The sequence below is a fragment of the Schistocerca gregaria genome, unplaced genomic scaffold (genome assembly GCF_023897955.1).
Source record: "Schistocerca gregaria isolate iqSchGreg1 unplaced genomic scaffold, iqSchGreg1.2 ptg000169l, whole genome shotgun sequence".
In the NCBI taxonomy this organism is placed as follows: domain Eukaryota; kingdom Metazoa; phylum Arthropoda; class Insecta; order Orthoptera; family Acrididae; genus Schistocerca; species Schistocerca gregaria.
In genome coordinates this window covers 11,648,740-11,676,487 of record NW_026061724.1, presented here as the reverse complement: position 1 = coordinate 11,676,487, position 27,748 = coordinate 11,648,740, and positions in this window count along the sequence as shown.

Below are 27,748 nucleotides of genomic sequence, written 5' to 3'. Positions count from 1 at the left end.
AGTGCACATGGTGACTGTTGTATAAAAATCCCGATGCAATTTCTGTGTTTCATCAACACTCTGATAGTTCACGGATTACAGAATGACTCCAGATGTGCATCGGAAACTAACACTGGTCTTCCAGGGAACGATCAGAGCGTAGACTGTTTGAGACATTACTCCTATGAAGGAAGGTGCGCATGGTGAATGTTGTATTCAATCCCGATGCAATTTCTGTGTTTCATCAACACTCCGATACTCCACAGATTACAGAATGCCTCCAGATGTGCATCGGAAACTACTACTCGTCTTCCAGGGAACGATCAAAGCGTAGACTATTTGAGACATTACTCCAATGGAGGAAAGTGCGCATGGAGACTGTTGTATTCAATCTCGATGCAATTTCTGTGTTTCATCAACAGTCTGATAGTCCACTGATTACGGAATGCCTCCAGATGTGCATCAGAAACTATTACTGGTCTGCCAGGGAACGATCACAGCGTAGACTGTTTGAGAATTACTAACATGGAGGAAAGTGCGCATGGTGTCTGTTGTATTCAATCCCGATGCAATTTCTGTGTTTCATATAAATTCTGATACTCCACAGATTACAGAATGCCTCCAGATGTGCATCGGAAACTGATACTGGTCTTCCAGGGAACGATCAAAGCGTAGACTCTTTGAGACATTACTCCCATGGAGGTAGGTGCGCATGGTGACTGTTGTATTCAATCAGAATGCAATTTCTGTGTTTCATCAACACTCTGATACTCCACAGATTACAGAATGCCTCCTGATGTGCATCGGAAACTACTACTGGTCTTCCAGGGAACGATCAAATCGTAGACTGTTTGAGATATTACTCCCATAGAGGAAAGTGCACATGGTGACTGTTGTATAAAAATCCCGATGCAATTTCTGTGTTTCATCAACACTCTGATAGTTCACGGATTACAGAATGACTCCAGATGTGCATCGGAAACTACTACTGGTCTTTAAGGGAACGATCAAAGCGTAGCCTGTTTGAGACATTACTCCCATGGAGGAAAGTGCGCATGGTGACCGTTGTATTCAATCCCGATGCAATTTCTGTGTTTCATCAACACTCAGATAGTCCACGGATTACAGAATTACTCCCGATGTGCATCGGAAACTTCTACAGGTCTTCCAGGGAACGATCAAAACGTAGACTGTTAGAGACATTACTCCCATGGAGGAAAGTGCGCATGGTGACTGTTGTATTCAATCCCGAGGCAATTTCTGTGTTTCATTAACACTTTGAAGGTCCACAGATTACAGTATGCCTCCAGATGTGCATCGCAAACTACTACTGGTCTTCCAGGGAACGATCAAAACGTATACTGTTTCAGAATTACTCCCATGGGGGAAAGTGTGCATGGTGTCTGTTGTATTCAATCCCGATGCAATTTCTGTGTTTCATCAACACTCTGATACTCCAGAGATTACAGAATGCCTCCAGATGTGCATCGGAAACTAACACTGGTCTTCCAGGGAACGATCAAAGCGTAGACTGTTTGAGACATTACTCCCATGAAGGAAGGTGCGCATGGTGACTGTTGTATTCAATCCCGATGCAATTTCTGTGTTTCATCAACAGTCTGATAGTCCACTGATTACAGAATGACTTCAGATGTGCATCGGAAACTAACGCTGGTCTTCCAGGGAACGATCAAAGCGTAGACTGTTTGAGACATTACTCCCATGGAGGAAAGTGCGCATGGTGACCGTTGTATTCAATCCGAATGCAATTTGTGTGTTTCATGAACACTCAGATAGTCCACAGACTACAGAATGCCTCCAGATGTGCATCAGAAACTACTACTGGTCTTACAGGGAACGATCAAAGCGTAGACTGTTTCTGACATTACCCCCATGGAGGAAAGTGCGCATGGTGTATGTTGTATTCAATCCCGAGGTAATTTCTGTGTTTCATCAACACTCTGATACTCCACAGATTCCAGAATGCCTCCAGATGTTAATTGGAAACTACTACTGGTCTTCCAGGGAACGTTCAAAGCGTTGACTGTTTGAGACATTACTAACATGGAGGAAGGTGCCCATGGTGACTGTTGTATTCAATCAAGATGCAATTTCTGTGTTTTATCGACAGTCCGATAGTCCACGGATTACAGAATGACTCCAGATGTGCATCGGAAACTTCTACTGGTCCTCCAGGGAACGATCAAAGCGTAGACTGTTTGAGTCATTACTCCCATGGCAGAAAGTGCGCATGGTGACTGTTGTATTCAATCCCGATGCAATTTTTGTGTGTCATCAACAGTCTGATAGTCCACGAATTACAGAATGCCTCCAGATGTGCATCGGAAACTACTACTGGACTTCCAGGGAACGATCAAATCGTTGAATGTTTGAGACACTACTCTTATGGAGGAAAGTGCGCATGGTGACTGTTGTATTCAATCCCGATGCAATGTCTGTGTTTCATCAACACTTTGAAGCCCACAGATTACAGAATGCCTCCAGATGTGCATCGGAAACTATTACTGGTCTTCCAGGGAACGATCAAAGCGTAGACTTTTTGAGAATTACTAACATGGAGGAAAGTGCGCATGGTGACTACTGTATTCAATCCCGATGCAATTTCTGTGTTTCATCAACACTCAGATACTCCACAGATTACAAAATGTCTTCAGATGTGCATCGGATACTACTACTGGTCTTCCAGGGAACGATCAAAACGTAGACTGTTTGAGAATTACTCCCATGGGGGAAAGTGCGCATGATGTCTGTTGTATTCAATCCCGATGCAATTTCTGTGTTTCATCAACAGTCTCATAGTCCACAGATTACAGAATGCCTCCAGATGTGCATCGGAAACTGACACTGGTGTTCCAGGGAACGATCAAAGCGGAGAATGTTTGAGACATTACTGACACGGAGGAAAGTGCGGATGGTGACTGTTGTATTCAATGCCGATGCAATTTCTGTGTTTCATCAACACTTTGAAGGTTGACAGTTTACAGAATATCTCAAGATGTGCATCGGTAACTACTACTGGTCTTCCAGGGACCGATCAAAGCGTAGACTGTTTGAGACATTACTCCCATGGAGGGAAGTGCGCATGGTGACTGTTGTATTCAATCCCGATGCAATTTCTGTGTTTCATCAACAGTCTGATAGTCCACAGAATACAGGAAGCCTGCAGATGTGCATCGGCAATTACTACTGGTCTTCCAGGGAACGATCAAAGCGTCGACTGTTTGAGACATTACTCCCATGGAGGAAAGTGCGCATGGTGACTGTTGTATTCAATCCCGATGCAATTTCTGTGTTTCATCAACAGTCTGATAGTCCACAGAATACAGGAAGCCTGCAGATGTGCATCGGCAATTACTACTGGTCTTCCAGGGAACGATCAAAGCGTCGACTGTTTGAGACATTACTCCCATGGAGGAAAGTGCGCATGGTGACTGTTGTATACAATCCCGATGCAATTTCTGTCTTTCATCAACACTCTGATAGTCCTCAGATTACAGAATGAATCCTGATGTGCATCGGTAACTACCACTGGTCTTCCAGGGAACGATCAAAGCGTAGACTGTTTGAGACTTTACTTCCTTGGAGGAAAGTGCGCATGGTGCTGTTGTATTCAATCCCGAGGCAATTTCTTTGTTTCATCAACACTTTGAAGGTCCACAGATTACAGAATGCCTCCAAATGTGCATCGGAAACTACTACTGGTCTTCCAGGGAACGATCAAAGCGTTGACTGTTTGAGAATTGCTCCCATGGAGGAAAGTTAGAATGGTGTCTGTTGTATTCAATCCCGATGCAATCTCTGTGTTTCATCAACACTCTGATACTCCACATATTACAGAATGCCACCAGATGTGCATCGGAAACTACTACTGGTCTTCCAGGGAACGATCAAAGCGTTGACTGTTAGAGACATTACTACCATTGAGGAAAGTGCGCATGGTGACTGTTGTATTCAATCCCGATGCAATTTCTGTGTTTCATTAACACTTTGAAGGTCCACAGATTACAGAATGCCTCCAGATGTGCATCGGAAACTATTACTGGTCTTCCGGGGAACGATCAAAGCGTAGACTTTTTGAGAATTACTAACATGGAGGAAAGTGCGCATGGTGACTGCTGTATTCAATCACGATGCAATTTCTGTGTTGCATCAACACTCAGATACTCCACAGATTACAGAATGTCTCCAGATGTGAATCGGAAACTAACACTGGTCTTCCAGGGAACGATCAAAGCGTAGACTGTTTGAGACATTTCTAACATGGAGCGGAGTGGGGATGGTGACTGTTGTATTAAATCCCGATGCAAATTCTTTCTTTCATCAACACTATGACGGTAAACAGATTACAGAATGATTCCAGATGTGCATCGGAAGCTACTAAATGGTCTTCCAGGGAAGGATCAAAGCGTAGACTGTTTGAGAATTACTCCCATGGAGGAAAGTGCGCATGGTGTCTGTTGTATTCAATCCCGATGCAATTTCTGTGTTTCATCAACACTCTGATACTCCACAGATTACAGAGTGCCTCCAGATGTGCATCGGAAACTACTACTGGACTTCCAGGGAATGATCAAAGCGTTGAAGGTTTGAGACATTACTCTTATGGAGGAAAGTGCGCATAGTGACTGTTGTATTCAATCCCGATGCAATTTCTGTGTTTCATCAACTCTTTGATAATCCAAAGATTACGGAATGCCTCCAGATGTGCATCGGAAACTATTACTGGTCTCCCAGGGAACGATTACAGCGTAGACTCTTTGAGAATTACTAACATGGAGGAAAGTGCGCATGGTGTCCGTTGTATTCAATCCCGATGCAATTTCTGTGTTTCATATAAATTCTGATACTCCACAGATTACAGAATGCCTCCAGATGTGCATCGGAAACTGCTACTGGTCTTCCAGGGAACGATCAAAGCGTAGACTCTTTGAGACATTACTCCCATGGAGATAGGTGCGCATGGTGACTGTTGTATTCAATCCCAATGCAATTTCTGTGTTTCATCAACACTCTGATACTCCACAGATTACAGAATGCCTCCTGATGTGCATCGGAAACTACTACTGGTCTTCCAGGGAACGATCAAATCGTAGACTGTTAAAGATATTACTCCCATAGAGGAAAGTGCACATGGTGACTGTTGTATAAAAATCCCGATGCAATTTCTGTGTTTCATCAACACTCTGATAGTTCACGGATTACAGAATGACTCCAGATGTGCATCGGAAACTACTACTGGTCTTTAAGGGAACGATCAAAGCGTAGCCTGTTTGAGACATTACTCCCATGGAGGAAAGTGCGCATGGTGACCGTTGTATTCAATCCCGATGCAATTTCTGTGTTTCATCAACACTCAGATAGTCCACGGATTACAGAATTACTCCCGATGTGCATCGGAAACTTCTACAGGTCTTCCAGGGAACGATCAAAACGTAGACTGTTAGAGACATTACTCCCATGGAGGAAAGTGAGCATGGTGACCGTTGTATTCAATCCGAATGCAATTTGTGTGTTTCATGAACACTCAGATAGTCCACAGACTACAGAATGCCTCCAGATGTGCATCAGAAACTACTACTGGTCTTATAGGGAACGATATAAGCGTAGACTGTTTCTGACAAACTCCCATGGAGGAAAGTGCGCATGGTGTATGTTGTATTCAATCCCGAGGTAATTTCTGTGTTTCATCAACACTCTGATACTCCACAGATTCCAGAATGCCTCCAGATGTTAATTGGAAAGTACTACTGGTCTTCCAGGGAACGATCAAAACGTAGACTGTTTGAGAATTACTCCCATGGGGGAAAGTGCGCATGATGTCTGTTGTATTCAATCCCGATGCAATTTCTGTGTTTCATCAACAGTCTCATAGTCCACAGATTACAGAATGCCTCCAGATGTGCATCGGAAACTGACACTGGTGTTCCAGGGAACGATCAAAGCGGAGAATGTTTGAGACATTACTGACACGGAGGAAACTGCGGATGGTGACTGTTGTATTCAATGCCGATGCAATTTCTGTGTTTCATCAACACTTTGAAGGTTGACAGTTTACAGAATATCTCAAGATGTGCATCGGTAACTACTACTGGTCTTCCAGGGACCGATCAAAGCGTAGACTGTTTGAGACATTACTCCCATGGAGGGAAGTGCGCATGGTGACTGTTGTATTCAATCCCGATGCAATTTCTGTGTTTCATCAACAGTCTGATAGTCCACAGAATACAGGAAGCCTGCAGATGTGCATCGGCAATTACTACTGGTCTTCCAGGGAACGATCAAAGCGTCGACTGTTTGAGACATTACTCCCATGGAGGAAAGTGCGCATGGTGACTGTTGTATTCAATCCCGATGCAATTTCTGTGTTTCATCAACAGTCTGATAGTCCACAGAATACAGGAAGCCTGCAGATGTGCATCGGCAATTACTACTGGTCTTCCAGGGAACGATCAAAGCGTCGACTGTTTGAGACATTACTCCCATGGAGGAAAGTGCGCATGGTGACTGTTGTATACAATCCCGATGCAATTTCTGTCTTTCATCAACACTCTGATAGTCCTCAGATTACAGAATGAATCCTGATGTGCATCGGTAACTACCACTGGTCTTCCAGGGAACGATCAAAGCGTAGACTGTTTGAGACTTTACTTCCTTGGAGGAAAGTGCGCATGGTGCTGTTGTATTCAATCCCGAGGCAATTTCTTTGTTTCATCAACACTTTGAAGGTCCACAGATTACAGAATGCCTCCAAATGTGCATCGGAAACTACTACTGGTCTTCCAGGGAACGATCAAAGCGTTGACTGTTTGAGAATTGCTCCCATGGAGGAAAGTTAGAATGGTGTCTGTTGTATTCAATCCCGATGCAATCTCTGTGTTTCATCAACACTCTGATACTCCACATATTACAGAATGCCACCAGATGTGCATCGGAAACTACTACTGGTCTTCCAGGGAACGATCAAAGCGTAGACTGTTAGAGACATTACTACCATTGAGGAAAGTGCGCATGGTGACTGTTGTATTCAATCCCGATGCAATTTCTGTGTTTCATTAACACTTTGAAGGTCCACAGATTACAGAATGCCTCCAGATGTGCATCGGAAACTATTACTGGTCTTCCGGGGAACGATCAAAGCGTAGACTTTTTGAGAATTACTAACATGGAGGAAAGTGCGCATGGTGACTGCTGTATTCAATCACGATGCAATTTCTGTGTTGCATCAACACTCAGATACTCCACAGATTACAGAATGTCTCCAGATGTGAATCGGAAACTAACACTGGTCTTCCAGGGAACGATCAAAGCGTAGACTGTTTGAGACATTTCTAACATGGAGCAGAGTGGGGATGGTGACTGTTGTATTAAATCCCGATGCAAATTCTTTCTTTCATCAACACTATGACGGTAAACAGATTACAGAATGATTCCAGATGTGCATCGGAAGCTACTAAATGGTCTTCCAGGGAAGGATCAAAGCGTAGACTGTTTGAGAATTACTCCCATGGAGGAAAGTGCGCATGGTGTCTGTTGTATTCAATCCCGATGCAATTTCTGTGTTTCATCAACACTCTGATACTCCACAGATTACAGAGTGCCTCCAGATGTGCATCGGAAACTACTACTGGACTTCCAGGGAATGATCAAAGCGTTGAAGGTTTGAGACATTACTCTTATGGAGGAAAGTGCGCATAGTGACTGTTGTATTCAATCCCGATGCAATTTCTGTGTTTCATCAACTCTTTGATAATCCAAAGATTACGGAATGCCTCCAGATGTGCATCGGAAACTATTACTGGTCTCCCAGGGAACGATTACAGCGTAGACTCTTTGAGAATTACTAACATAAAGGAAAGTGCGCATGGTGTCCGTTGTATTCAATCCCGATGCAATTTCTGTGTTTCATATAAATTCTGATACTCCACAGATTACAGAATGCCTCCAGATGTGCATCGGAAACTGCTACTGGTCTTCCAGGGAACGATCAAAGCGTAGACTCTTTGAGACATTACTCCCATGGAGATAGGTGCGCATGGTGACTGTTGTATTGAATCCCAATGCAATTTCTGTGTTTCATCAACACTCTGATACTCCACAGATTACAGAATGCCTCCTGATGTGCATCGGAAACTACTATTGGTCTTCCAGGGAACGATCAAATCGTAGACTGTTTAAGATATTACTCCCATAGAGGAAAGTGCACATGGTGACTGTTGTATAAAAATCCCGATGCAATTTCTGTGTTTCATCAACACTCTGATAGTTCACGGATTACAGAATGACTCCAGATGTGCATCGGAAACTACTACTGGTCTTTAAGGGAACGATCAAAGCGTAGCCTGTTTGAGACATTACTCCCATGGAGGAAAGTGCGCATGGTGACCGTTGTATTCAATCCCGATGCAATTTCTGTGTTTCATCAACACTCAGATAGTCCACGGATTACAGAATTACTCCCGATGTGCATCGGAAACTTCTACAGGTCTTCCAGGGAACGATCAAAACGTAGACTGTTAGAGACATTACTCCTATGGAGGAAAGTGCGCATGGTGACCGTTGTATTCAATCCGAATGCAATTTGTGTGTTTCATGAACACTCAGATAGTCCACAGACTACAGAATGCCTCCAGATGTGCATCAGAAACTACTACTGGTCTTACAGGGAACGATCAAAGCGTAGACTGTTTCTGACATTACCCCCATGGAGGAAAGTGCGCATGGTGTATGTTGTATTCAATCCCGAGGTAATTTCTGTGTTTCATCAACACTCTGATACTCCACAGATTCCAGAATGCCTCCAGATGTAAATTGGAAACTACTACTGGTCTTCCAGGGAACGTTCAAAGCGTTGACTGTTTGAGACATTACTAACATGGAGGAAGGTGCCCATGGTGACTGTTGTATTCAATCAAGATGCAATTTCTGTGTTTTATCGACAGTCCGATAGTCCACGGATTACAGAATGACTCCAGATGTGCATCGGAAACTTCTACTGGTCCTCCAGGGAACGATCAAAGCGTAGACTGTTTGAGTCATTACTCCCATGGCAGAAAGTGCGCATGGTGACTGTTGTATTCAATCCCGATGCAATTTTTGTGTGTCATCAACAGTCTGATAGTCCACGAATTACAGAATGCCTCCAGATGTGCATCGGAAACTACTACTGGACTTCCAGGGAACGATCAAATCGTTGAATGTTTGAGACACTACTCTTATGGAGGAAAGTGCGCATGGTGACTGTTGTATTCAATCCCGATGCAATGTCTGTGTTTCATCAACACTTTGAAGCCCTCAGATTACAGAATGCCTCCAGATGTGCATCGGAAACTATTACTGGTCTTCCAGGGAACGATCAAAGCGTAGACTTTTTGAGAATTACTAACATGGAGGAAAGTGCGCATGGTGACTACTGTATTCAATCCCGATGCAATTTCTGTGTTTCATCAACACTCAGATACTCCACAGATTACAAAATGTCTTCAGATGTGCATCGGATACTACTACTGGTCTTCCAGGGAACGATCAAAACGTAGACTGTTTGAGAATTACTCCCATGGGGGAAAGTGCGCATGATGTCTGTTGTATTCAATCCCGATGCAATTTCTGTGTTTCATCAACAGTCTCATAGTCCACAGATTACAGAATGCCTCCAGATGTGCATCGGAAACTGACACTGGTGTTCCAGGGAACGATCAAAGCGGAGAATGTTTGAGACATTACTGACACGGAGGAAAGTGCGGATGGTGACTGTTGTATTCAATGCCGATGCAATTTCTGTGTTTCATCAACACTTTGAAGGTTGACAGTTTACAGAATATCTCAAGATGTGCATCGGTAACTACTACTGGTCTTCCAGGGACCGATCAAAGCGTAGACTGTTTGAGACATTACTCCCATGGAGGGAAGTGCGCATGGTGACTGTTGTATTCAATCCCGATGCAATTTCTGTGTTTCATTAACACTTTGAAGGTCCACAGATTACAGAATGCCTCCAGATGTGCATCGGAAACTATTACTGGTCTTCCGGGGAACGATCAAAGCGTAGACTTTTTGAGAATTACTAACATGGAGGAAAGTGCGCATGGTGACTGCTGTATTCAATCACGATGCAATTTCTGTGTTTCATCAACAGTCTGATAGTCCACAGAATACAGGAAGCCTGCAGATGTGCATCGGCAATTACTACTGGTCTTCCAGGGAACGATCAAAGCGTCGACTGTTTGAGACATTACTCCCATGGAGGAAAGTGCGCATGGTGACTGTTGTATTCAATCCCGATGCAATTTCTGTGTTTCATCAACAGTCTGATAGTCCACAGAATACAGGAAGCCTGCAGATGTGCATCGGCAATTACTACTGGTCTTCCAGGGAACGATCAAAGCGTCGACTGTTTGAGACATTACTCCCATGGAGGAAAGTGCGCATGGTGACTGTTGTATACAATCCCGATGCAATTTCTGTCTTTCATCAACACTCTGATAGTCCTCAGATTACAGAATGAATCCTGATGTGCATCGGTAACTACCACTGGTCTTCCAGGGAACGATCAAAGCGTAGACTGTTTGAGACTTTACTTCCTTGGAGGAAAGTGCGCATGGTGCTGTTGTATTCAATCCCGAGGCAATTTCTTTGTTTCATCAACACTTTGAAGGTCCACAGATTACAGAATGCCTCCAAATGTGCATCGGAAACTACTACTGGTCTTCCAGGGAACGATCAAAGCGTTGACTGTTTGAGAATTGCTCCCATGGAGGAAAGTTAGAATGGTGTCTGTTGTATTCAATCCCGATGCAATCTCTGTGTTTCATCAACACTCTGATACTCCACATATTACAGAATGCCACCAGATGTGCATCGGAAACTACTACTGGTCTTCCAGGGAACGATCAAAGCGTAGACTGTTAGAGACATTACTACCATTGAGGAAAGTGCGCATGGTGACTGTTGTATTCAATCCCGATGCAATTTCTGTGTTTCATTAACACTTTGAAGGTCCACAGATTACAGAATGCCTCCAGATGTGCATCGGAAACTATTACTGGTCTTCCGGGGAACGATCAAAGCGTAGACTTTTTGAGAATTACTAACATGGAGGAAAGTGCGCATGGTGACTGCTGTATTCAATCACGATGCAATTTCTGTGTTGCATCAACACTCAGATACTCCACAGATTACAGAATGTCTCCAGATGTGAATCGGAAACTAACACTGGTCTTCCAGGGAACGATCAAAGCGTAGACTGTTTGAGACATTTCTAACATGGAGCAGAGTGGGGATGGTGACTGTTGTATTAAATCCCGATGCAAATTCTTTCTTTCATCAACACTATGACGGTAAACAGATTACAGAATGATTCCAGATGTGCATCGGAAGCTACTAAATGGTCTTCCAGGGAAGGATCAAAGCGTAGACTGTTTGAGAATTACTCCCATGGAGGAAAGTGCGCATGGTGTCTGTTGTATTCAATCCCGATGCAATTTCTGTGTTTCATCAACACTCTGATACTCCACAGATTACAGAGTGCCTCCAGATGTGCATCGGAAACTACTACTGGACTTCCAGGGAATGATCAAAGCGTTGAAGGTTTGTGACATTACTCTTATGGAGGAAAGTGCGCATAGTGACTGTTGTATTCAATCCCGATGCAATTTCTGTGTTTCATCAACTCTTTGATAATCCAAAGATTACGGAATGCCTTCAGATGTGCATCGGAAACTATTACTGGTTTCCCAGGGAACGATTACAGCGTAGACTCTTTGAGAATTACTAACATGGAGGAAAGTGCGCATGGTGTCCGTTGTATTCAATCCCGATGCAATTTCTGTGTTTCATATAAATTCTGATACTCCACAGATTACAGAATGCCTCCAGATGTGCATCGGAAACTGCTACTGGTCTTCCAGGGAACGATCAAAGCGTAGACTCTTTGAGACATTACTCCCATGGAGATAGGTGCGCATGGTGACTGTTGTATTCAATCCCAATGCAATTTCTGTGTTTCATCAACACTCTGATACTCCACAGATTACAGAATGCCTCCTGATGTGCATCGGAAACTACTACTGGTCTTCCAGGGAACGATCAAATCGTAGACTGTTTAAGATATTACTCCCATAGAGGAAAGTGCACATGGTGACTGTTGTATAAAAATCCCGATGCAATTTCTGTGTTTCATCAACACTCTGATAGTCCACGAATTACAGAATGCCTCCAGATGTGCATCGGAAACTACTACTGGACTTCCAGGGAACGATCAAATCGTTGAATGTTTGATACACTACTCTTATGGAGGAAAGTGCGCATGGTGACTGTTGTATTCAATCCCGATGCAATTTCTGTGTTTCATCAACACTTTGAAGCCCACAGATTACAGAATGCCTCCAGATGTGCATCGGAAACTATTACTGGTCTTCCAGGGAACGATCAAAGCGTAGACATTTTGAGAATTACTAACATGGTGGAAAGTGCGCATGGTGACTGCTGTATTCAATCCCGATGCAATTTCTGTGTTTCATCAACACTCAGATACTCCACAGATTACAAAATGTTTTCAGATGTGCATCGGAAACTAACACTGGTCTTCCAGGGAATGATCAAATCGTAGACTTTTTGAGAATTACTAACATGGAGGAAAGTGCACATGGTGTCTGTTGTATTCAATCCCGATGCAATTTCTGTGTTTCATCAACTCTTTGATCTTCCACAGATTACAGAATGCCTCCAGATGTGCATCGGAAACTAACACTGGTGTTCCAGGGAACGATCAAAGCGGAGAATGATTGAGACGTTACTGACACGGAGGAAAGTGCGGATGGTGACTGTTGTATTCAATCCCGATCCAATTTCTGTGTTTCATCAACACTTTGAAGGTTGACAGTTTACAGAATATCTCAAGATGTGCATCGGTAACTACTACTGGTCTTCCAGGGACCGATCAAAGCGTAGACTGTTTGAGACATTACTCCCATGGAGGGAAGTGCGCATGGTGACTGTTGTATTCAATCCCGATGCAATTTCTGTGTTTCATCAACAGTCTGATAGTCCACAGAATACAGAAAGCCTCCAGATGTGCATCGGAAATTACTACTGGTCTTCCAGGGACGATCAAAGCGTCGACTGTTTGAGACATTACTCCCATGGAGGAAAGTGCGCATGGTGACTGTTGTATTCAATCCCGATGCAATTTCTGTCTTTCATCCACACTCTGATAGTCCTCAGATTACAGAATGAATCCTGATGTGCATCGGTAACTACCACTGGTCTTCCAGGGAACGATCAAAGCGTAGACTGTTTGAGACTTTACTTCCTTGGAGGAAAGTGCGCATGGTGTCTGTTGTATTCAATCCCGAGGCAATTTCTTTTGTTTCATCAACACTTTGAAGGTCCACAGATTACAGAATGCCTCCAAATGTGCATCGGAAACTACTACTGGTCTTCCAGGGAACGATCAAAGCGTTGACTGTTTGAGAATTGCTCCCATGGAGGAAAGTTAGAATGGTGTCTGTTGTATTCAATCCCGATGCAATTTCTGTGTTTCATCAACACTCTGATACTCCACATATTACAGAATGCCACCAGATGTGCATCGGAAACTACTACTGGTCTTCCAGGGAACGATCAAAGCGTAGACTGTTTGAGACATTAGTCCTATGGAGGAAGGTGCGCATCGTGACTGTTGTATTCAATCCCGATGCAATCTTAGTGTTTCATCAACACTCTAATAGTCCACAGATTACAGAATGCCTCCAGTTGTGCATCGGAAACTATTATTGGTCTTCCAGGGAACGATCACAGCGTAGACTGTTAGAGACATTACTCCCATGAGGAAAGTGCGCGTGGTGACAGTTGTATTGAATCAAGATGCATTTTCTGTGTTTCATCAACACTCTGATAGTCCACAGATTACAGAATACCTCCAGATGTGCATCGGAAACTAACACTGGTCTTCCAGGGAACCATCAAAGCGTAGACTGTTTCAGACATTACTAACATGGAGGAAAGTCCGTATGGTGACTGTTGTATTCAATCCCGATGCCATTTCTGTGTTTCATCAACACTTTGATACTCCACAGATTACAGAATGCTTCCAGATGTGCATCGGAACTACTACTGGTCTTCTAGGGAACGATCAAAGCGTAGACTGTTTGAGACATTACTCCCATGGCAGAAAGTGCGCATGGGGACTGTTGTATTCAATCCCGATGCAATTTCTGTGTTTCATCAACAGTCTGATAGTCCACGAATTACAGAATGCCTCCAGATATGCATCGGAAACTACTACTGGACTTCCAGGGAACGATCAAAGCGTTGAATGTTTGAGACACTACTCTTATGGAGGAAAGTGCGCATGGTGACTGTTGTATTCAATCCCGATGCAATTTCTGTGTTTCATTAACACTTTGAAGGTCCACAGATTACAGAATGCCTCCAGATGTGCATCGGAAACTATTACTGGTCTTCCGGGGAACGATCAAAGCGTATACTGTTTGAGACATTTCTAACATGGAGCAAAGTGGGGATGGTGACTGTTGTATTCAATCCCGATGCAAGTTCTTTGTTTCATCAACACTATGAAGGTAAACAGATTACAGAATGATTCCAGATGTGCATCGGAAGCTACTAAATGGTCTTCCAGGGAAGGATCAAAGCGTAGACTGTTTGAGAATTACTCCCATGGAGGAAAGTGCGCATGGTGTCTGTTGTATTCAATCCCGATGCAATTTCTGTGTTTCATCAACACTCTGATACTCCACAGATTACAGAGTGCCTCCAGATGTGCATCGGAAAGTACTACTGGCCTTCCAGGGAACGATCAAAGTGTTGAATATTTGAGACATTACTCTTGTGGAAGAAAGTGCGCATGGTGACTGTTGTATTCAATCCCGATGTAATTTCTGTGTTTCATCAACACTTTGACTGTCCACAGATTACAGAATGCCTCCAGATGTGCATCGGAAACTTTTACTGGTCTTCCAGGGATCGATCAAAGCGTAGACTTTTTGAGAATTACTAACATGGAGGAAAGTGCGCATGGTGTCTATTGTATTCAATCCCGATGCAATTTCTGTGTTTCATCAACACTCTGATACTCCACAGATTACAGAATGCCTCCAGATGTGCATCGGAAACTACAACTGGTCTTCCAGGGAACGATCAAAGCGTAGACTGTTTGAGTCATTACCCCCATGGAGGAAGGTGCGCATGGTGACTGTTGTATTCAATCCCAATGCAATTTCTGTGTTTCATCAACAGTCTGATAGTCCACGAATTACAGAATGCCTCCAGATGTGCATCGGAAACTACTACTGGACTTCCAGGGAACGATCAAAGCGTTGAATGTGTGAGACATTACTCTTGTGGAGGAAAGTGCGCATGGTGACTGTTGTATTCAATCCCGATGCAATTTCTGTGTTTCATCAACACTTTGAAGGTCCACAGATTACAGAATGCCTCCAGATGTGCATCGGAAACTATTACTGGTCTTCTATGGGAACCATCAAAGCGTAGACTTTTTGAGAATTACTAACATGAGGGAAGTGCGCATGGTGACTGCTGTATTCAATCCCGATGCAATTTCTGTGTTTCATCAACACTCAGATACTCCACAGATTACAGAATGTCTCCAGATGTGCATCGGAAACTAACACTGGTCTTCCAGGGAACGATCAAAGCGTAGACTGTTTGAGAATGACTCCCATGGAGGAAAGTGCGCATGGTGTCTGTTGTATTCAATCCCGATGCAATTTCTGTGTTTCCTCAACACTCTGATACTCCACAGATTACAGAGTGCCTCCAGATGTGCATCGGAAACTACTACTGGACTTCCAGGGAACGATCAAAGCGTTGAATGTGTGAGACATTACTCTTGTGGAGGAAAGTGCGCATGGTGACTGTTGTGTTCAATCCCGATGCAATTTCTGTGTTTCATCAACACTTTGAAGGTCCACAGATTACAGAATGCCTCCAGATGTGCATCGGAAACTTTTACTGGTCTTCCAGGGAACGATCAAAGCGTAGACTTTTTGAGATTTAATAACATGGAGAAAAGTGCGCATGGTGTCTGTTGTATTCAATCCCGATGCAATTTCTGTGTTTCATCAACACTCTGATACTCCACAGATTACAGAATGCCTCCAGATGTGCATCGGAAACTACTACTGGTCTTCCAGGGAACGATCAAATGTGTAAATTGTTTGAGACATTACTCCCCTGGAGGAAGGTGCGCATGGTGTCTGTTGTATTCAATCCCAATGCAATTTCTGTGTTTCATCAACACTCTGATAGTCCACAGATTACAGAGTGCCACCAGATGTGCATCGGAAACTACTACTGGTCTTCCATGGAACGACCAAAGCGTAGAATGTTAGAGACTTTACTCCCATGGAGGAAAGTGCGCATGGTGTCTGTTGTATTCAATCCCAATGCAATTTCTGTGTTTCATCAACACTCAGATAGTCCACAGACTACAGAATGCCTCCAGATGTGCATCGGAAACTACTACTGGTCTTACAGGGAACGATAAAAGCGTAGACTGTTTAAGACATTACTCCCATGGAGGAAAGTGCTCATGGTGACTGTTGTATTCAATCTCGATGCAATTTCTGTGTTTCATCAAGAGTCTGATAGTCCACAGATTACAGAATGGCTCCAGATGTGCATCGGAAGCTGCTACTGGTCCTTTTGGGAACGATCAAAGCGTAGACTGTTTGAGACATTACTCCCATGGAGGAAAGTGCGCATGGTGACCGTTGTATTCAATCCCGATGCAATTTCTGTGTTTCATCAACACTCAGATAGTCCACAGACTACAGAATGCCTCCAGATGTGCATCGGAAACTACTATTGGTCTTCCAGGGAAATATCAAAGCATAGACTGTTAGAGACATTACTCCCATGGAGGAAAGTGCGCATGGTGTATGTTGTATTCAATCCCGAGGCTATTTCTGTGTTTCATTAAAACTTTGAAGTTCCACAGATTACAGAATGCCTTCAGATGTGCATCGCAAACTACTACTGGTCTTCCAGGTAACGATCAAAACGTAGACTGTTTGAGAATTACTCACATGGGGGAAAGTGCGCATGGTGACTGTTGTATTCAATCCCGATGCAATTTCTGTGTTTCATTAACACTTTGAAGGTCCACAGATTACAGAATGCCTCCAGATGTGCATCGGAAACTATTACTGGTCTTCCGGGGAACGATCAAAGCGTAGACTTTTTGAGAATTACTAACATGGAGGAAAGTGCGCATGGTGACTGCTGTATTCAATCACGATGCAATTTCTGTGTTGCATCAACACTCAGATACTCCACAGATTACAGAATGTCTCCAGATGTGCATCGGAAACTAACACTGGTCTTCCAGGGAACGATCAAAGCGTAGACTGTTTGAGACATTTCTAACATGGAGCAGAGTGGGGATGGTGACTGTTGTATTCATTCCCGATGCAAATTCTTTCTTTCATCAACACTATGAAGGTAAACAGATTACAGAATGATTCCAGATGTGCATCGGAAGCTACTAAATGGTCTTCCAGGGAAGGATCAAAGCGTAGACTTTTTGAGAATTACTCCCATGGAGGAAAGTGCGCATGGTGTCTGTTGTATTCAATCCCGATGCAATTTCTGTGTTTCATCAACACTCTGATACTCCACAGATTACAGAGTGCCTCCAGACGTGCATCGGAAACTACTACTGGACTTCCAGGGAACGATCAAAGCGTTGAATGTTTGAGACATTACTCTTGTGGAGGAAAGTGCGCATGGTGACTGTTGTATTCAATCCCGATGTAATTTCTGTGTTTCATCAACACTTTGAAGGTCCACAGATTACAGAATGCCTCCAAATGTGCATCGGAAACTTTTACTGGTCTTCCAGGGATCGATGAAATCGTAGACTTTTTGAGAATTACTAACATGGAGGAAAGTGCGCATGGTGTCTATTGTATTCAATCCCGATGCAATTTCTGTGTTTCATCAATACTCTGATACTCCACAGATTACTGAATGCCTCCAGATGTGCATCGGAAACTACTACTGGTCTTCCAGGTAAGGATCAAAGCGTAGACTGTTTGAGAATTACTAACATGGAGGAAAGTGCGCATGGTGACTGTTGTATTCAATCAAGATGCAATTTCTGTGTTTTATCAACAGTCTGATAGTCCACGGTTTACAGAATGACTCCAGATGTGCATCGGAAACTTCTACTAGTCTTCCAGGGAACGATCAAAACGTAGACTGTTAGAGACATTACTCCCATGGAGGAAAGTACGCATGGTGACTGTTGTATTCAATCCCGAGGCTATTTCTGTGTTTCATTAAAACTTTGAAGGTCCACAGATTACAGAATGCCTTCAGATGTGCATCGCAAACTACTACTGGTCTTCCAGGTAACGATCAAAACGTAGACTGTTTGAGAATTACTCACATGGGGGAAAGTGCGCATGGTGACTGTTGTATTCAATCCCGAGGCAAATTCTGTGTTTCATTAACACATTGAAGGTCCACAGATTACAGAATGCCTCCAGATGTGCATCGGAAACTATTACTGGTCTTCCGGGGAACGATCAAAGCGTAGACTTTTTGAGAATTACTAACATGGAGGAAAGTGCGCATGGTGACTGCTGTATTCAATCACGATGCAATTTCTGTGTTGCATCAACACTCAGATACTCCACAGATTACAGAATGTCTCCAGATGTGCATCGGAAACTAACACTGGACTTCCAGGGAACGATCAAAGCGTAGACTGTTTGAGACATTTCTAACATGGAGCAGAGTGGGGATGGTGACTGTTGTATTCAATCCCGATGCAAATTCTTTCTTTCATCAACACTATGAAGGTAAACAGATTACAGAATGATTCCAGATGTGCATCGGAAGCTACTAAATGGTCTTCCAGGGAAGGATCAAAGCGTAGACTGTTTGAGAATTACTCCCATGGAGGAAAGTGCGCATGGTGTCTGTTGTATTCAATCCCGATGCAATTTCTGTGTTTCATCAACACTCTGATACTCCACAGATTACTGAATGCCTCCAGATGTGCATCGGAAACTACTACTGGTCTTCCAGGTAAGGATCAAAGCGTAGACTGTTTGAGAATTACTAGCATGGAGGAAAGTGCGCATGGTGACTGTTGTATTCAATCAAGATGCAATTTCTGTGTTTTATCAACAGTCTGATAGTCCACGGTTTACAGAATGACTCCAGATGTGCATCGGAAACTTCTACTAGTCTTCCAGGGAACGATCAAAACGTAGACTGTTAGAGACATTACTCCCATGGAGGAAAGTACGCAAGGTTACTGTTGTATTCAATCCCGAGGCTATTTCTGTGTTTCATTAAAACTTTGAAGGTCCACAGATTACAGAATGCCTTCAGATGTGCATCGCAAACTACTACTGGTCTTCCAGGTAACGATCAAAACGTAGACTGTTTGAGAATTACTCACATGGGGGAAAGTGCGCATGGTGACTGTTGTATTCAATCCCGAGGCAAATTCTGTGTTTCATTAACACTTTGAAGGTCCACAGATTACAGAATTCCTCCAGATATGCATCGGAAACTATTACTGGTCTTCCGGGGAACGATCAAAGCGTAGACTTTTTGAGAATTACTAACATGGAGGAAAGTGCGCATGGTGACTGCTGTATTCAATCACGATGCAATTTCAGTGTTGCATCAACACTCAGATACTCCACAGATTACAGAATGTCTCCAGATGTGCATCGGAAACTAACACTGGTCTTCCAGGGAACGATCAAAGCGTAGACTGTTTGAGACATTTCTAACATGGAGCAGAGTGGGGATGGTGACTGTTGTATTCAATCCCGATGCAAATTCTTTCTTTCATCAACACTATGAAGGTAAACAGATTACAGAATGATTCCAGATGTGCATCGGAAGCTACTAAATGGTCTTCCAGGGAAGGATCAAATCGTAGACTGTTTGAGAATTACTCCCATGGAGGAAAGTGCGCATGGTGTCTGTTGTATTCAATCCCGATGCAATTTCTGTGTTTCATCAACACTCAGATACTCCACAGATTACAGAGTGCCTCCAGACGTGCATCGGAAACTACTACTGGACTTCCAGGGAACGATCAAAGCGTTGAATGTTTGAGAGATTACTCTTGTGGAGGAAAGTGCGCATGGTGACTGTTGTATTCAATCCCGATGTAATTTCTGTGTTTCATCAACACTTTGAAGGTCCACAGATTACAGAATGCCTCCAAATGTGCATCGGAAACTTTTACTGGTCTTCCAGGGATCGATGAAAGCGTAGACTTTTTGAGAATTACTAACATGGAGGAAAGTGCGCATGGTGTCTATTGTATTCAATCCCGATGCAATTTCTGTGTTTCATCAACACTCTGATACTCCACAGATTACAGAATGCCTCCAGATGTGCATCGGAAACTACAACTGGTCTTCCAGGGAACGATCAAAGCGTAGACTGTTTGAGTCATTACCCCCATGGAGGAAGGTGCGTATGGTGACTGTTGTATTCAATCCCAATGCAATTTCTGTGTTTCATCAACAGTCTGATAGTCCACGAATTACAGAATGCCTCCAGATGTGCATCGAAAACTACTACTGGACTTTCAGGGAACGATCAAAGCGTTGAATGTTTGAGACACTACTTTTATGGAGGAAAGTGCGCTTGGTGACTGTTGTATTCAATCAAGATGTAATTTCAGTGTTTCATTAACACTTTGAAGGTCCACAGATTACAGAATGCCTCCAGATGAGCATCGGAAACTATTACTGGTCTTCCGGGGAACGATCAAAGCGTAGACTTTTTGAGAATTACTAACATGGAGGAAAGTGCGCATGGTGACTGCTGTATTCAATCACGATGCAATTTCTGTGTTGCATCAACACTCAGATACTCCACAGATTACAGAATGTCTCCAGATGTGCATTGGAAACTAACACTGGTCTTCCAATGAACGATCAAAGCGTAGACTATTTGAGACATTTCTAACATAGAGCAAAGTGGGGATGGTGACTGTTGTATTCAATCCCGATGCAAGTTCTTTGTTTCATCAACACTATGAAGGTAAACAGATTACAGAATGATTCCAGATGTGCGTCGGAAGCTACTAAATGGTCTTCCAGGGAAGGATCAAAGCGTAGACTGTTTGAGAATTACTCCCATGGAGGAAAGTGCGCATGGAGTCTGTTGTATTCGATCCCTATGCAATTTCTGTGTTTCATCAACACTCTGATACTCCACAGATTACAGAATGCCTCCAGATGTGCATCGGAAACTACAACTGGTCTTCCAGGGAACGACCAAAGCGTAGACTGTTTGAGTCATTACCCCCATGGAGGAAGGTGCGCATGGTGACTGTTGTATTCAATCCCAATGCAATTTCTGTGTTTCATCAACAGTCTGATAGTCCACGAATTACAGAATGCCTCCAGATGTGCATCGGAAACTACTACTGGACTTCCAGGGAACGATCAAAGCGTTGAATGTTTGAGACATTACTCTTGTGGAGGAAAGTGCGCATGGTGACTGTTGTATTCAATCCCGATGCAATTTCTGTGTTTCATCAACACTCAGATAGTCCACAGACTACAGAATGCCTCCAGATGTGCATCGGAAACTACTATTGGTCTTCCAGGGAAATATCAAAGCATAGACTGTTAGAGACATTACTCCCATGGAGGAAAGTGCGCATGGTGTATGTTGTATTCAATCCCGAGGCAATATCTGTGTTTCACCAACACTCTGATAGACCACAGATTACAGAATGCCTCCAGATGTGCATCGGAAACTACTACTGGTCTTCCAGGTAACGATCAAAGCGTAGACTGTTTGAGAATTACTAACATGGAGGAAAGTGTGCATGGTGACTTTTGTATTCAATCACGATGCAATTTCTGTGTTTCATAAACACTCTAATACTCCACAGATTACAGAATGCCTCTAGATGTGCATCGGAAACTACTACTGGTCCTCCAGGGAACGATCAAAGCGTTGACTGTTTGAGACATAACTAACATGGAGGATGGTGCCCATGGTGACTGTTGTATTCAATCAAGATGCAATTTCTGTGTTTTATTAACAGTCTGATAGTCCACGGTTTACAGAATGACTCCAGATGTGCATCGGAAACTTCTACTAGTCTTCCAGGGAACGATCAAAACGTAGACTGTTAGAGAAATCACTCCCATGGAGGAAAGTGCGCATGGTGACTGTTGTATTCAATCCCGAGGCTATTACTTTGTTTCATTAACACTTTGAAGGTCCACAGATTACAGAATGCCTTCAGATGTGCATCGCAAACTACTACTGGTCTTCCAGGGAACGATCAAAACGTAGACTGTTTGAGAATTACTCACATGGGGGAAAGTGCGCATGGTGTCTGTTGTATTCAATCCCGATTCAATTTCTGTGTTTCATCAACACTCTGATCTTCCACAGATAACAGAATGCCTCCAGATGTGCATCGGAAACTACTACTGGTCTTCCAGGGAACGATCAAAGCGTAGACTATTTGAGACATTACTCCAATGGAGGAAAGTGCGCATGGAGAATGTTGTATTCAATCTCGATGCAATTTCTGTGTTTCATCAAGAGTCTGATAGTCCACAGATTACTGAGTGCCACCAGATGTGCATCGGAAACTACTACTGGTCTTCCAGGGAACGATCAAAGCGTAGACTGTTAGAGACATTACTACCATTGAGGAAAGTGCGCATGGTGACTGTTGTATTCAATCCCGATGCAATTTCTGTGTTTCATTAACACTTTGAAGGTCCACAGATTACAGAATGCCTCCAGAAGTGCATCGGAAACTATTACTGGTCTTCCGGGGAACGATCAAAGCGTAGACTTTTTGAGAAATACTAACATGGAGGAAAGTGCGCATGGTGACTGCTGTATTCAATCACGATGCAATTTCTGTGTTGCATCAACACTCAGATACTCCACAGATTACAGAATGTCTCCAGATGTGCATCGGAAACTAACACTAGTCTTCCAGGGAACGATCAAAGCGTAGACTGTTTAAGACATTTCTAACATGGAGCAAAGTGGGGATGGTGACTGTTGTATTCAATCCCGATGCAAGTTCTTTGTTTCATCAACACTATGAAGGTAAACAGATTACAGAATGATTCCAGATGTGCATCGGAAGCTACTAAATGGTCTTCCAGGGAAGGATCAAAGCGTAGACTGTTTGAGAATTACTCCCATGGAGGAAAGTGCGCATGGTGTCTGTTGTATTCAATCCCGATGCAATTTCTGTGTTTCATCAACACTCTGATACTCCACAGATTACAGAGTGCCTCCAGATGTGCATCGGAAACTACTACTGGACTTAAAGGGAACGATCAAAGCGTTGAATGTTTGAGACATTACTCTTGTGGAGGAAAGTGCGCATGGTGACTGTTGTATTCAATCCCGATGTAATTTCTGTGTTTCATCAACACTTTGAAGGTCCACAGATTACAGAATGCCTCCAGATGTGCATCGGAAACTTTTACTGGTCTTCCAGGGATCGATGAAAGCGTAGACTTTTTGAGAATTACTAACATGGAGGAAAGTGCGCATGGTGTCTATTGTATTCAATCCCAATGCAATTTCTGTGTTTCATCAACACTCTGATACTCTACAGATTACAGAATGCCTCCAGATGTGCATCGGAAACTACAACTGGTCTTCCAGGGAACGATCAAAGCGTAGACTGTTTGAGTCATTACCCCCATGGAGGAAGGTGCGCATGGTGACTGTTGTATTCAATCCCAATGCAATTTCTGTGTTTCATTAACAGTCTGATAGTCCACGAATTACAGAATGCCTCCAGATGTGCATCGGAAACTACTACTGGACTTTCAGGGAACGATCAAAGCGTTGAATGTTTGAGACACTACTTTTATGGAGGAAAGTGCGCATGGTGACTGTTGTATTCAATCCCGATGTAATTTCAGTGTTTCATTAACACTTTGAAGGTCCACAGATTACAGAATGCCTCCAGATGAGCATCGGAAACTATTACTGGTCTTCCGAGGAACGATCAAAGCGTAGACTTTTTGAGAATTACTAACATGGAGGAAAGTGCGCATGGTGACTGCTGTATTCAATCACGATGCAATTTCTGTGTTGCATCAACACTCAGATACTCCACAGATTACAGAATGTCTCCAGATGTGCATTGGAAACTAACACTGGTCTTCCAATGAACGATCAAAGCGTAGACTATTTGAGACATTTCTAACATGGAGCAAAGTGGGGATGGTGACTGTTGTATTCAATCCCGATGCAAGTTCTTTGTTTCATCAACACTATGAAGGTAAACAGATTACAGAATGATTCCAGATGTGCATCGGAAGCTACTAAATGGTCTTCCAGGGAAGGATCAAAGCGTAGACTGTTTGAGAATTACTCCCATGGAGGAAAGTGCGCATGGAGTCTGTTGTATTCGATCCCTATGCAATTTCTGTGTTTCATCAACACTCTGATACTCCACAGATTACAGAATGCCTCCAGATGTGCATCGGAAACTACAACTGGTCTTCCAGGGAACGATCAAAGCGTAGACTGTTTGAGTCATTACTCCCATGGAGGAAGGTGCGCATGGTGACTGTTGTATTCAATCCCAATGCAATTTCTGTGTTTCATCAACAGTCTGATAGTCCACGAATTACAGAATGCCTCCAGATGTGCATCGGAAACTACTACTGGACTTCCAGGGAACGATCAAAGCGGTGAATGTTTGAGACATTACTCATGTGGAGGAAAGTGCGCATGGTGACTGTTGTATTCAATCCCGATGCAATTTCTGTGTTTCATCAACACTCAGATAGTCCACAGACTACAGAATGCCTCCAGATGTGCATCGGAAACTACTATTGGTCTTCCAGGGAAATATCAAAGCATAGACTGTTAGAGACATTACTCCCATGGAGGAAAGTGCGCATGGTGTATGTTGTATTCAATCCCGAGGCAATTTCTGTGTTTCAATACACTCTGATAGACCACAGATTACAGAATGCCTCTAGATGTGCATCGGAAACTACTACTGGTCCTCCAGGGAACGATCAAAGCGTTGACTGTTTGAGACATAACTAACATGGAGGATGGTGCCCATGGTGACTGTTGTATTCAATCAAGATGCAATTTCTGTGTTTTATCAACAGTCTGATAGTCCACGGTTTACAGAATGACTCCAGATGTGCATCGGAAACTTCTACTAGTCTTCCAGGGAACGATCAAAACGTAGACTGTTAGAGAAATCACTCCCATGGAGGAAAGTGCGCATGGTGACTGTTGTATTCAATCCCCAGGCTATTTCTTTGTTTCATTAACACTTTGAAGGTCCACAGATTACAGAATGCCTTCAGATGTGCATCGCAAACTACTACTGGTCTTCCAGGGAACGATCAAAACGTAGACTGTTTGAGAATTACTCACCTGGGGGAAAGTGCGCATGGTGTCTGTTGTATTCAATCCCGATTCAATTTCTGTGTTTCATCAACACTCTGATCTTCCACAGATAACAGAATTCCTCCAGATGTGCATCGGAAACTAACACTGGTCTTCCAGGGAACGATCAGAGCGTAGACTGTTTGAGACATTACTCCTATGAAGGAAGGTGCGCATGGTGAATGTTGTATGCAATCCCAATGCAATTTCTGTGTTTCATCAACACTCTGATACTCCACAGATTACAGAATGCCTCCAGATGTGCATCGGAAACTACTACTGGTCTTCCAGGGAACGATCAAAGCGTAGACTATTTGAGACATTACTCCAATGGAGGAAAGTGCGCATGGAGAATGTTGTATTCAATCTCGATGCAATTTCTGTGTTTCATCAAGAGTCTGATAGTCCACAGATTACTGAGTGCCACCAGATGTGCATCGGAAACTACTACTGGTCTTCCAGGGAACGATCAAAGCGTAGACTGTTAGAGACATTACTACCATTGAGGAAAGTGCGCATGGTGACTGTTGTATTCAATCCCGATGCAATTTCTGTGTTTCATTAACACTTTGAAGGTCCACAGATTATAGAATGCCTCCAGATGTGCATCGGAAACTATTACTGGTCTTCCGGGGAACGATCAAAGCGTAGACTTTTTGAGAATTACTAACATGGAGGAAAGTGCGCATGGTGACTGCTGTATTCAATCACGATGCAATTTCTGTGTTGCATCAACACTCAGATACTACACAGATTACAGAATGTCTCCAGATGTGCATCGGAAACTAACAATGGTCTTCCAGGGAACGATCAAAGCGTAGACTGTTTGAGACATTTCTAACATGGAGCAAAGTGGGGATGGTGACTGTTGTATTCAATCCCGATGCAAGTTCTTTGTTTCATCAACACTATGAAGGTAAACAGATTACAGAATGATTCCAGATGTGCATCGGAAGCTACTAAATGGTCTTCCAGGGAAGGATCAAAGCGTAGACTGTTTGAGAATTACTCCCATGGAGGAAAGTGCGCATGGTGTCTGTTGTATTCAATCCCGATGCAATATATGTGTTTCATCAACACTCTGGTACTCCACAGATTACAGAGTGCCTCCAGATGTGCTTCGGAAACTACTACTGGACTTAAAGGGAACGATCAAAGCGTTGAATATTTGAGGCATTACTCTTGTGGAGGAAAGTGCGCATGGTGACTGTTGTATTCAATCCCGATGTAATTTCTGTGTTTCATCAACACTTTGAAGGTCCACAGATTACAGAATGCCTCCAGATGTGCATCGGAAACTTTTACTGGTCTTCCAGGGATCGATGAAAGCGTAGACTTTTTGAGAATTACTAACATGGAGGAAAGTGCGCATGGTGTCTATTGTATTCAATCCCGATGCAATTTCTGTGTTTCATCAACACTCTGATACTCCACAGATTACAGAATGCCTCCAGATGTGCATCGGAAACTACAACTGGTCTTCCAGGGAACGATCAAAGCGTAGACTGTTTGAGTCATTACCCCCATGGAGGAAGGTGCGCATGGTGACTGTTGTATTCAATCCCAATGCAATTTCTGTGTTTCATCAACAGTCTGATAGTCCACGAATTACAGAATGCCTCCACATGTGCATCGGAAACTACTACTGGACTTCCAGGGAACGATCAAAGCGTTGAATGTTTGAGACACTACTCTTATGGAGGAAAGTGCGCATGGTGACTGTTGTATTCAATCCCGATGCAATTTCTGTGTTTCATTAACACTTTGAAGGTCCACAGATTACAGAATGCCTCCAGATGAGCATCGGAAACTATTACTGGTCTTCCGGGGAACGATCAAAGCGTAGACTTTTTGAGAATTACTAACATGGAGGAAAGTGCGCATGGTGACTGCTGTATTCAATCACGATGCAATTTCTGTGTTGCATCAGCACTCAGATACTCCACAGATTACAGAATGTCTCCAGATGTGCATTGGAAACTAACACTGGTCTTCCAGGGAACGATCAAAGCGTAGACTGTTTGAGACATTTCTAACATGGAGCAAAGTGGGGATGGTCACTGTTGTATTCAATCCCGATGCAAGTTCTTTGTTTCATCAACACTATGAAGGTAAACAGATTACAGAATGATTCCAGATGTGCATCGGAAGCTACTAAATGGTCTTCCAGGGAACGATCAAAGCGTTGAATGTTTGAGACACTACTCTTATGGAGGAAAGTGCGCATGGTGACTGTTGTATTCAATCCCGATGCAATTTCTGTGTTTCATTAACACTTTGAAGGTCCACAGATTACAGAATGCCTCCAGAT